The sequence below is a fragment of the Oryctolagus cuniculus genome, chromosome X (assembly GCF_051225735.1).
Source record: "Oryctolagus cuniculus isolate XC-2025 breed Fujian yellow rabbit chromosome X, ASM5122573v1, whole genome shotgun sequence".
Taxonomy (NCBI): domain Eukaryota; kingdom Metazoa; phylum Chordata; class Mammalia; order Lagomorpha; family Leporidae; genus Oryctolagus; species Oryctolagus cuniculus.
Genome location: NC_142888.1, coordinates 113,973,855 through 113,987,324, shown reverse-complemented (window position 1 = coordinate 113,987,324; position 13,470 = coordinate 113,973,855). Strand labels below are relative to the sequence as shown.

The following is a 13,470-nucleotide window of genomic DNA, read 5'->3' as shown; positions in this document are numbered from 1 at the left end:
CACCAAGTCCTGAAGGTAGCTGTCCTGAATCATCAATTTCTCCCTTCTGATTGCATCCAGGCCACTAACATATACTGTCCAACAGTCCCTATATTAAAACATGTCCTCTTTAAATGGATCTTCTGTATATAAAGATAATTGAAAATGAATCTTGATGTGAATGGAATGGGAAAGGGAGCAGGAGATGGGAGGGTTGCGGGTGGGAAGGAAGTTATGGGGAGGGGAAAGCCATTGTAATCTATAAACTGTACTTTGGAAATTTATATTTACTAAATAAAAGTTTAAAAAAAATCCTGAGTGGGTGCATGCGGGAGGAGGCGGAGGCGGCGGCGCTGGGGGGCGTGGGAGGGGGGGTAGCGCGAGAGTGAGTGAGTGGCTGAGTGAGTTTACCCCTATGAGGCAGTGAGAGGCCCGGGGCCTACTTCAAAGGAGCAGGGTTGTGGAGCCTGCCACCAACGGGCCCCCTCCCGGTCCCCAGGCCCGGCGGTGCGGCGGCTCTGTTATAAGGAGGCTGGGAAGCGGGTGTCCGGCCCCGCCATGGAGGGCATGGACGTGGACCTGGACCCGGAGCTGATGCAGAAGTTCAGCTGCCTGGGCACCACCGACAAGGACGTGCTCATCTCCGAGTTCCAGAGGCTGCTCGGCTTCCAGCTCAACCCGGCCAGCTGCGCCTTCTTCCTGGACATGACCAACTGGAACCTGCAAGCAGCAATTGGAGCCTATTATGACTTTGAGAGCCCAAATATCAGTGTGCCCTCCATGTCCTTTGTTGAAGATGTCACCATAGGAGAAGGGGAATCAATTCTTCCTGATACTCAGTTTATAAAAACATAGCGGATCCAGAATTCTGGGGCAGAGGCCTGGCCTCCAGGGGTTTGTCTTAAGTATGTCAGGGGAGACCAGTTTGGACATGTGAACATGGTGATGGTGAGATCGCTAGAGCCCCAAGAGATTGCAGGTGTCATCGTCCAGATGTGCAGCCCCAGCAGAGCAGGAATGTATCAGGGACAGTGGCGGATGTGCACTGCTACAGGACTCTACTATGGAGGAAGCTGGATTAGAAGCAGAGGCAGCACTGAAATCGAGGTGCTCCAGTATGTGATGCAGACGTCCCAACAGCAGCTGAACACAGTACCTGCTCCAGCATTTTCTTCTTATCAAGGCATATCTTTAGTAGAAATTACTTCACCAGAGCCTAACCTACCGGGGTTTTACCAGTCTTACCTTGGGAAAGGGAAATATCCAACAGTAGCCAGTTTTGCCTTCCTTGGGGGAGACAGGAAAATACTCAGTTCCAGCCATTCCTTGCCATCTGACCCACTTTAGGTGGGAGAAGTACTGAGACTCACTGGTGGTGCACAGCATAAAGCGGTAAAGCAGTGCTTCTGTTTCCCCACACCTACCACCATTTTACTTCCTTCATGGCAGATCTTTTTTTTTTAAGTTTTATTTAATGAATATAGATTTCCAAAGTACAGCTTATGGACTACATTGGCTTCCCCCCACCTCCCGATGACTTCCCTCCCACCCACAACCCTCCCCTTTCCCACACTCTCTCCCCTTCCATTCATATCACGATTCATTTTCAATTTTCTATATATACAGAAGATCAGTTTAGTATACATTAAGTAAAGATTTCAACAGTTTGCTCCCACATAGAAACACAAAGTGAAAAATACTGTTCGAGTACTAGTTATAGCATTAAATCTCAATGTACAGCACATTAAGGACAGAGATCCTACATGAGGAGTTAAGTGCACAGTGACTCCTGTTGTTGACTTTACAAATTGACTCCTGTTTATGGCATCAGTAGTCTCCCTATGCTCCAGTCATGAGTTTCCAAGGCTATGGAAGCCCTCTGAGTTCTCCGACTCTTATCTTGTTTAGACAAGGTCATAGTCAAAGTGGAGGTTCTCTCCTCCCTTCAGAGAAAGGTACCTCACGGCAGCTCTTTTATCTGATACATCATGCCTGCCTTTTGGCAGGACATTCTAAAAGGCAAAAAGCAACGTTTGAAGAGACTAAACAGCATCAAGCACCAGAACCAGAGTCAGTTTTAGCAGGAATGTTGCAATTATTAGACCAGGAATTTTTAAAAACAGAATGCTGTGCTTAAGAGCTTCAATGGAAAAAGTAGACAACATGTAAAAACAGATGGAAAACATAAACAGAGATGGAAATTCTAAGAAAGAGTAAAAAAAAATCAAAGAGATCAACAACAACAACAACAAAAAACACACTGGGAGCAGGCAATTAGCCTGGTGGTTAAGATGTCCATGTCTCACGTTAGAATACTTGGGTTTGATTCCTGGGCATCAATTCGAGTCCCAGCTGCTCTACTTCTGATCCAGCTCCCTGCTATGGCCTGGGAAATCAGTAGAAGATGGCCCAAGTCCTTGGGCCCCTGTACCCGCATGGGAGACCCAGAAGAAGCTCCTGGCTCCTGGCTCCAGATGGGCCCAGCTCTGGCCATTGTGGCCATTTGGAAAGTGAACCACCAGATGGATGATCTCTCTCTCTCTCTCTGACACCCCCTTCCCAGCCTCTCCGTAACTCTGCCTTTCAAATAAATAAAAATCTTTAAAAAAAAAAAACTAAAAAGCCAAAAGAAGAACTGAATAAAAACAGAATATCCAAGACCTGTGAATCAGCTCCAAAAGATATAACATACATGCTTAATGGGAATATAAGAAGTAAAGGAACAGAAGCAATATTCAAGGCGATAATGACTGAAAAATTCTCCAAATTAATGTCAGACAGCAAACCACAGATCCAGGAAGCTTAGGAAATACCAAGCAGGATAAAGCCCAGAAAACTATGCCTAACATATTATTCAAACTCTGGAAAATCAAAGATAAAGAAAAATCTTTAAAGAAGTTGAGGGTGGGGACAGTTGATGGGGAACAGTTTACCTACAGAAGAACAGAAATAAGAATTATATCTGACTTCTCAAAAACTGTGCAATGAAGAAAAAAGTGGAGTGAAATGCTTATATTGAGGTAAAACAATTCAGTATTCGAATTCTGTATCCTGTAAATTATCCTTCAAAAATGGATAGACTTTCTGTCTCAGACAAACAAAATTTATTGCCACTATTGCCTTGCAAAAAAGTTAAAGGTTTACCTTGGAAAAGGTAAAAATCAAAAATTATTTTTCTGGGACCAGCACTTGGCTTAGTGGGTAAAGCCATTGCCTGCAGTGCTGGCATCCCATATGGGCACCAGTTTGAGACCTGGCTGCTCCACTTCTGATTCAGCTCTCTGCTATGGCCTGGGAAAGCAGTGGAGGATGGCCCAAGTCCTTGGGCTCTGCACCCACGTAGGAGACCCGGAGGAAGCTGCTGACTTCGGATTGGCATAGCTCTGGCCATTGTGGCCAACTGGGGAGTGAATCAGTAGAGGGAAGACCTCTCTCTCTGCCTCTCCTTCTCTCTCTGTGTAACTCTGACTTTCAAATAAATAAAATAAATCTTTAAAAAATTAAAAAAAATTAAAAAATATCCTCTTCTAATCCTATATATCTCTCCAATCGCTCCCACTCAGGCAAATTTTTCTTTTGCAAATGCTTGTTTATAATCTCTTCACTTTTTCATTGCCCATTCTCTTATTTTTAAATAGCAGCTTTGTTAAGATATAATTAAATTAGCATACAATTCATCCATTTAAAGTGTACAATTGAATGATGTGTGTACATTCACTGAGCTGTGTAACTATCACCACATCAATTTTGGAACATTTTTACTTCAAAAAGAAATTCTGATCAAGTCACCGTTTCCCATAGTGTCCATTCCACTTCAACAGGTTTCCTTTTTGGTGTTCAGTCAGTTGTCACCGATCAGGGAGAACATATGGTATTTGTCCCTTTGGGACTGGCTTATTTCACTCAGCATGATGTGTTCCAGATTCCTCCATTTTGTGGCAAATGACTGGATTTTGTTGTTTCTTACTGCGGTATAGTATTCTAAAGAGTACATATCCCATAATTTTTTTATCCAGTCTACCGTTGATGGGCATTTAGGTTGGTTCCAGGTCTTAGCTATTGTGAATTGAGCTGCAATATATATTAGGCTGCAGACCGCTTTTTTGTTTGCCAATTTAAATTCCTTTGGGTAAATTCCAAGGAGTGGGATGGCTGGGTCGAACGGTAGGGTTATCTTCAGGTTTCTGAGGAATCTCCAGACTGACTTCCATAGTGGCTTGACCAGTTTGCATTCCCACCAACAGTGGGTTAGTGTCCCTTTTTCCCCACATCCTCGCCAGCATCTGTTGTTGGTAGATTTCTGAATGTGAGCCATTCTAACCGGGGTGAGGTGGAACCTCATTGTGGTTTTGATTTGCATTTCCCTGATTGCTAATGACCTTGAACATTTTTTCATGTGCCTGTTGGCCATTTGGATTTCCTCTTTTGAAAAATGTCTATTGAGGTCCTTGGCCCATCTCTTAAGTGGGTTGTTGGTTTTGTTTTTGTGGAGTTTCTTGATCTCTTTGTAGATTCTGGTTATTAACCCTTTATCTGTTGCATAGTTTGCAAATATTTTTTCCCATTCTGTCGGTTGTCTCTTCGGTGACTTGATCAGCATAGCCCTGACTGTTAATGAACAACTTAATACATTATCCCTCTTAGTAGTTGTTTTGTCTGTTCTACTTAATATGACTGGTTTAATTCTGTAATTAATACACAGTTATTCTTAAGTGTTGAAATTTAACTGAAATGTGATCCCTGTTAAACATAAGAGTAGGAATAAGAGAGGGAAGAGATATATAATTTGGGACATGCTCAAGCTGACTTGCCCCAAATGGTAGAGTTAGAAACATACCAGGGGACTCCAATTTAATCCCATCAAGGTGGCATGTACCAATGCCATCTCACAATTCCAAGTGATCAATTTCAGTTCACAATTGATCATAATGAAAGGACTAAGAGTCAAAGGGAGCACATAAACAAGTCTAGTACCTACTAACACTAACCGATAGAATAAATAAAGGGGAGAGTGATCCAACATGGGAAGTGAGATACCCAGCAGACTCATAGAATGGCAGATGTCCTAAATAGCACTCTGGCCTCAGAATCAGCCCTAAAGGCATTCGGATCTGGCTGAATAGCCCATGAGAGTATTTCAGGCATGGAAAGCCAAGACACTCTGGCAAAAGATCTCTGTGAGTGAGATCTCAGTGGAAAGAACAGGTCTTCAAAGAAGGAGGTACCTTTCTCTCAAGGGAGGAGAGAACCTCCACTTTGACTATGACCTTGTCTAAACAAGATAAGAATCGGAGAACTCAGAGGGCTTCCATAGCCTTGGAAACTCATGACTGGAGCATAGGGAGATTACTGATGCCATAGACAGGAGTGTCAATTGGTAAAGTCAACAACAGGAGTCACTGTGCACTTACTCCTCATGTAGGATCTCTGTCCTTAATGTGCTGTGCATTGAGATTTAATGCTATAACGAGTACTCAAACAATATATTTCACTTTGTGTTTCTATGGGGGTGCAAACTGTTGAAATCTTTACTTAATGCATACTAAACTGATCCTCTGTAAAAAAAAAAATTATCAACTCCCAACTTGACTCTCACTGGGATTAAACATGACAATAGGTCTGATCTGTTTTCATCATCATTTAAAAAAAAATCATCTATTATTCCTCACTTTATGTTTCTGTGTGGGAGCAAACTGTTGAAATCCTTACTTAATGTATACTAAGCTGATCTTCTGTATATTAAGATAATCGAAAATGAATCTTGATGTGAATGGAAGGGGAGAGGGAGTGGGAAAGGGGAGGGCTGTGGGTGGGAGGGACGTTATGGGGGGGAAGCCATTGTAACCCATAAATCGTACTTTGGAAATTTATATTCATTAAATAAAAGTTAAAAAAAAATTAAAAAAATCTTCAGATAGTTAGATTTAATAGAACTAAGTTTTGAAAAAAAAAAAAAAAGAAATTCTGCATCCTTTTGCTATCACTTCCTATTTTCCCAACTTCTTGAAGTTATAAACAACCACTAATCTACTTCCTGTCTCTATAGAATTGCCTATTCTGTACATTTAATAGATATGGAATCATACAATATATAGTCTTTGGTAATTGGCTTTTTTCATTTAGTATGTTTGAAGGTTCATTTGTGTTGTATCGTGTATCATTACTCCATTCCTTTTTATGGCCAAATAATATTTCATTGTCTGAATATTTCAGTTTATTTATTTATTCCTCAATTAACTCATGTGCTCTTCAACCTTCTGCAACTGGGTTTTCATTCCCACCAGTCCACTGAAAATATATTTGTCAAAGTCACCAATGACCTTCACATTTCTTAATCCAATGTTCACCTCTTTATTCTCATATTATTTCGCCTCTAAAGCATTCAGCAATATTCAACATGAATCCTCTCTCAAAACACTTTCCTTTTTGGGTTTCAGTGACGCCATATTTTCCTACTCAATCAATTGCTACCTTGATCTTCTTTGCCAATGTCTCCCCCTTTATCCCACTATTAAATGTTGCAGTGAGATATCCCAACTGCCTATTCCTTATAATGTTTTCTTCCAATCCCATGCCTTCATATATTATCTATGTGTGTGATCACATCAAAGTTATAATCTTAAATTCAGTTCTATCCTTTGAACTCAACATTAGTATAACCTGCCTCCTACTTAACCAATCCCTTTAGATGCCTAATATACATCTAAAATTTAATATGGCCCAAGAAAAACGTGAGACTCCCTACTCGTATCCTAGCCCCACAAGCCTCCTAACCACAGCCTTTCCCATCTTAGTAAATGGCATCACAGTTCAGTTGTTGCCCAGGGAAAAGCCTGGGAGTGATTCTTGACACCTAATTTTTCATCTCTTACATTCAAACTCTGAAAAATTTCAGTGGGCTATACTTTAAAAGTACACCAAAATTTGACCACCCCTTACCACTTCCACAGTGACCCTCGAAGTTAAGCCTGGACCAGAGACATTAATCATTTCTTGCTTGGACCACTGAAATAGCACTCTGTCTTCTGTTCTCATTCTTCTATTGGTCCCTTTCAATACATTCTCCACAGTGAGAGTGCTCTTTCAAGCCAAAAGCTCACCCCATACAATTCTTTTAAAATCTTCCAATGCCTTGCTGTCTATGTAAGTGGAATTTCTCAGAACAAAGTCTGAAGTGCTATATGTGATGTTGGAAGTCCTAATAAGACTGGTCCTGTTATTCTCTCTGATCTCTTCTACTACCCACGCTTTTATAGCCACACTTATTTCCTTGTTCCTCAAACATGCTTAACATGTTTCCCTTTCAGAATCGTCGCCTTTCTATTTCCTATGTCATGGAGGTTATTCCCCTAGCTGTTTATGTAACCAGATTTTCCTTGTATCATCTCAGATTAAATGTTATATCTTTTGAGATGACCTTCCATAACTAGCCTGTCTGAAATTGTTCCCATAATTCTTTTATGATGAGTAAAATACTTTGATTAAAATATGAGCAAGATGGCAAACATATGTAGTATTACTCTTCTTAGTCCATCAGAAAAATTAACCTCTAAAATTCTTGGTTGCAGTTAAATTTATTTAAAATTCTTGGCTGGAGTTTTATTTCAGGGTGAGTGTTTGGCAAAGTGATTAAGTCACAGATTGGGATACCTGCATCCCATATAAGAGTCCTTTGGTTTGAATCCCAGTTTCTCTGCTTCCAATCTAGCTTCCTGCTAATGTGCAACCTGGGAAGCAGCAGATGAGGGCTCAAGTACTTGGGTCCTTGCCACTCGCGAGGGAGACCCCAGATGGTGGTCTGGGCTCCCCCGGTTTTGGCCTGTCCCAGATTCAGCTATTACAGGCATTTGGGGTGAGCCACCTTATGGAAAATCTCTCTCTCTCCCTCTCAATTAAAATGAAAATAAATAAAATAAATATTTCAGATTAATTAGTGTCATAGCATGAGGTTGACAAAAAACAAATTGTTTCAATCAAACTCTGCAAGACAATGTTAGTAAAGAAAAGGCATATGTTTGCTGTGTAAAAAGGTAAAATTTGCAATATAATCCAATTTAGTAGAAAAAAATAAAATGTCACCATCAAACATTGTGAAGGCAGCCTCTGTAGTCAGCATAATTTACCAAATATTGGTAGCTACAGTGGAAGAAATAGTGGTTTTGAGCTACATCTCTATTATCTTAAAAAGTCCTTACCCAATAAACACTCCAGAAACTGCCTAGCAGCTTTGGACACTTCATTCAGTTTCCTGAAAGGATTTTAGAAATCTCGAGAGATAACCTAAACCCAGAGCAGATGTCAATAGAATCATGCTATCAAGGGCTCAGAAAACCAGATTTTCTTTTATTTGTAAAGAGATTCATTTAGTTATTTGAAAGACAGAGTTATGGCGAGAAGGAGAGAAATAGCAGCCATAGCTGGGCAAAGCTGAAACCAAGAGCCAGGAGCTTCATCCGTGTTTCCTACAGAGGTTCAGGGCCCCAAAGACTTGGGTAATCTTCCACTGCTCCTCCAGGAACATTAGCAGGGAGCCAGATTAAAATTGGAGCAGCTGGCAAATGAACTGGCACCCATATGGGATGATGGTACCACAGGTTGCGGCTTAACCTGCTATCCCACAACACGGGCAGATAGGTTTTCTTTTTTTTAAAGCAGGAAAAAGAAAATGCACATTTTATTACATGCCTAAGACAGGGACTGTACGGCTCCAGAAAAATGGAATTTTCATTGGAACTAAAACCCATACATGTAGGCCAGAACCGAAATGCTAAACCTAAGCAGGACAATAATCTGCTGAAATAGAAGACTTCAACCATCTCTTACCAATAATAGAAAGTTACAAAATATATTTTTAAAAATCGTCCTCATACAAAAAATAGTAAACCCACAGTCTAAATGAGAAAAAAAATCAGCTGACACCAATAGTTAGTTCACCCATGTGTTAGAATTATCTGACAAGCATTTTAAAGTTGATGTAACAAAAATATCGCAATAGTATATCATAAATTCTGTAGAATTTATAGATTATCTTAGAACAAGTAAGAAAATATAAGATACAAAATTGTGTGTGTGTGTGTGTGTGTGTGGCATAGCAAGACTGAAAAATATTTGAAGTAATAATGTATTAAAAATCCCCAAAGTTGACAAAAGACATAAACCTAAGGATTCAAAAATCTGATCAAATCCCAATGATGATGAACCCAAAGAAATGCACACGAAAGTACTGAAGAAAAGACACATCAACCACAAATTCCAGCAAAACTATCACTGAGAAATGAAGGGGGGAAATCAAAACATTCTCAGATGAAAACTAAAAGAATTTACCACTAGCAAACCTACTCAATAAAATGGCCAAAGGACATTCTCTAAAGAGCAAGGAAATGGTAAAAGAAGAAGACATGGCCTTTCTGGAAGGGCAGAACAACAGTGGAATTGGTTTAAAAAATAGATGTAGACATAATAAACATTCCTTCAGCTCATGAGTTTCTATCTTCATATTTTATTGCTGAAGCAAATGTCATAAAACCATATGAGTGGAGCTCAATGCTTGTAGAGAAAATAAGACAAATACATTTGAAAAGTAGGGAGGATAAAGAAAATTAAATGGAATTAAGATTTCTATCTTGCACTCGAAGTGGTAAAATGTCAACACAAGTAAGCTGTAATCATGTATGTACATGTGTGGTAATATCTAGAGCAACCACATAGAAAACTATACAAAGCAATATACTCAAAAACATTATAAATAAATACAATGTAAGTATAAACATTGGTCAAGTAACCTGCAAGAAATAAAGAAACAGGAAATAAACATAACATAAATATTAAAATAGCAGAGTTAACCACTAGCAATTAAGTAATTACTTTAAATATAAGTTGTCTATAGACTCCAATACAATAATAATGGGGGACTTCAACACCCCACATTTCATCAACGGACAGATAATCTAGAAAGAAGATAAATAAAAATCAAAAAAAGTAATTTACACTAGGGAACAAACGGACCTAACTGATATCTATAGAACATTTCAACATACATCTTTTTCATCACTGCATGGAATTTTTTCTAGGATACACCTTATGCTGGGCCATAAAACAAGACTCAGCAGATTCAAAAAAATTGAAGGCATACCATGTATCTTTTCTGGTGACAATGGAATGAAGCTAGAAATTAACAACTCAAGAATCTCTAGAACATATGCAAACACACGGAGACTGAAAAACATGCTGGTGAATGAAGAAGGTCATAAAAGAAATCAAAAGGGGAACTCTTAAATTCTTGGAAACTAATGAAGATAACAACAAAACACACCACATTTTATGGAACACAGCAAAAACAATGTTAGAAAAATTTATAACAATTAATGTCTACTTCAAGAAAATGGAAAGGCATCAAATAAATGAGATATCATTGCATCTCAAGGACCTAGAAAAACAACAACAAACCAAATATAAAATTTGTAGAAGAAAAGAAATAATTAAAATTAAAGTAGAAATAAACAAAATAAAGACAAAAAATGATACAAAAGATCAACGAAATCAAGAGCTGGTTTTTGAAAAAGTAAACAAAATTGGTAACACAATTGGCCTAACTAACTAAAAAAAGAGGGAGAAGACCCAAATGCATAAAACTGGAGCAGAAAAAATGAGATGTAACAATGAATACCACAAGAATAAAAAGAATAATCAGGAATTACTATAAAAAGCTATGTGTCAAGAAATTGGAAAATCTAGAAGAAATGAATAGATTTCTGGACACACACAATCTACCAAACCTGAATCATGAAGACACAGAGAACCTAAACAGACCAATAAGCAAGATGGAGACTGAATCACTAATAAAGCCTCTCCTAACAAAGAAAAGCACAGGGCTGGTTGGATTCACTGCTATTTCTACCAACCATTTTTTTAAATATTTATTTATTGGGGCCGGTGCCATGGATCACTTGGTTAATCCTCCACCTATGGTGCCGGCATCCCATATGGGTGCCAGATTCTAGACCAAGTTACTCTTCTTCCAGTCCAGCTCTCTGCTGTGGCCCGGATTGGAGTGTAGCTCCAGCCGTAGAGGCCATTTGGGGGAGAACCAACGGAAGGAAGACCTGTCTCTCTGTGTCTCTCTCTCAGTCTAACTCTATCTGTCAAATACATTTTTAAAAAAATTTATTTATTTATTTATTTTAAAGTCAGGGTTACAGAGAGAGAGAGAGAGAGAGAGAGCTCTTCCATCCAATGGTTCACTCTCCAATTGCCTATAATGGCCAGAGCTGGGCCTATCAGGAGCCAGGAACCAGGAGCCAGGATCCAGCAGCTTCTTTCAGGTCTCCCATGTGGGTGCAGAGGCCGAAGGACTTTGGCCATCTTCTACTGCTTTCCCAGGCCATAGCAGAGAGCTGGACTGGAAGTGGAGCAGCCAGGACTTGAACCAGCTCCCGTATGGGATGCCAGCATTGTAGGTGGTGGCTTTACCTTCTACGCCACAGCATCAGCCCCTCTACTAAGCTTTTAAGGAAGAACTAATTTTATTTTTTTTCTCAGACTATCCAAAAATAATAGAAATGTAGGGAATCCTCATGAAATCCTATTATAAAGCCAGTATCACCTTAATCTAAAACCAGAAAAAGATACAACAAAGACGGAGAACTATAGACCAATATCCCTGACAAACATAGATGAAAAAATTTTCAACAAACTACTAGCTAATAAACTCCAATAACACATCAGAAAGATCATTTACCTGGACCAAGTGGGATTTATCCCTGGTGTGCAAGGATAGTTCAACATATACAAATCAATAAATGTAATATATCACATTTCCAAATTTAATAATAAAAACCATATGATTATCTCAATGTACGTGGAGAAAGCATCTGATAAAATATAACTTCTCTTCATGATAAAAACCTTAAGCAAATTGGGTATAGAAAGAACATTCCTCAATACAATCAAGGCAATATATGACAATCCCACAGTCGACATCATATTGAATGAAGAAAAGTTGAAAGCATTTCCACTAAGTTCTGGAACCAGACAAGGGTGTGTACTTTCATCGCTGTTATTTAATATAGTTCCAGAAGTTTTAGCCAGAGCCATTAGGCAAGAAAAAGAAACCAAAGGGATACAAATTGGAAAGGAAGAAGCTAAGTTATCCTTGTTTGCAAATGACATGATTTTATATATATGGGAACCAAAATACTCCACTAAGAAATTATTGGAACTCATAAGAGAGTTTGGTAAAGTTGCAGGATATAAAATTAACACACAAATATCAGTGGCCTTTGTTTATGCAAGAAATGCCATGGCTGAGAAAGAATTTGTAAGATCAGTCCCATTCACAATAGCTACAAAAATTAAATACCTTGGAATAAATTTAACCAAGGATGTGAAAGATTTTTACAATGAAAATTACAAAAGATTAAAGAAAGAAATAGGAGACAGAAAATGGAAAAATCTTCCATGTTCATAGATTGGAAAAATCAATATCATTAAAATGTCCACAATACTGAACCACTGGAAGCAATTTACAGATTCAGTGCAAACCCAGTCAAAATTCCAAGGACATTCTTCTCAGGTCTAGAAAAAATGATGGCAAAGTTCATATGGAAACAAAGAGACCCTGACTAGCTAAAGCAAACTTGAACAACAAAAAACAAAGCTTTAGGCATCACAATAGTAGATTTCAAGACATGCTACAAGGTATATAACCAAAATAGCCTGGTACTGGCACAAAAATAGACATTGTAGACCAATGGAACAGAATAGAAACCCCAGAAATTAATCCACACATCTATAACCAACTAATTTTCGACAAAGGAGCTGAAATCAACCCTTGAAAAAAGAACAGTCTCTTCATCAAATGGTGCTGGAGAAATTGATCTCCATGTACAGAAGTATGAAAGAAGACACCTACCTTACACCCTATACAAAAATCAACACAAAATTTATCAAGGATCTAAATATACGACCTGATACCATCAAATTACTACAGGAAAACATGGAGAAACTCTGCAAGACATTAGCATAGGCAAAAACTTCTTGGAAAGACACCAGAAGCATGGTAATAAGGACAAAAATAGATTAACGGGATATCATCAAGCTAAGAAGCTTCTGCCCTGCAAAGGAACCACTCAGAAAAGTGAAGAGACAACTGACAGAGTGAGAAATACTTGCAAACTATGCAACTGATAAAGGATTAATATCCAGGATCTATAAAGGGCTTAAGAAACTCAACAACAACAAAATAAATAATTGTTAAGAAATGAGCAAAGAAAATGAACAGTCATTTTTCAAAAGATGAATTTCAAATGACCTACAGACACGTGAAAAAATGCTCAGGATCACTAGCCATCAGGGAAATGCCAATAAAAACCAAAATGAGGTTTCACCTCACCCCAGTTAAAATGGCTATCATACACAAATCAAAAAACAATAAATGCTGGCAAGGTTGTGGGGAAAATGCTTCATCATCCACCACTAGTGGGAATGCAAACT

The 13,470-nt window shown here is 38.8% G+C and overlaps 1 pseudogene; it reads left to right on the top strand.

Moving 5' to 3' along the window:
• Positions 1 to 486: 486 nt before the first annotated feature.
• On the top strand, positions 487 to 1,048 carry LOC100352105 (protein ILRUN pseudogene; annotated as a pseudogene).
• Positions 1,049 to 13,470: the final 12,422 nt, after the last annotated feature.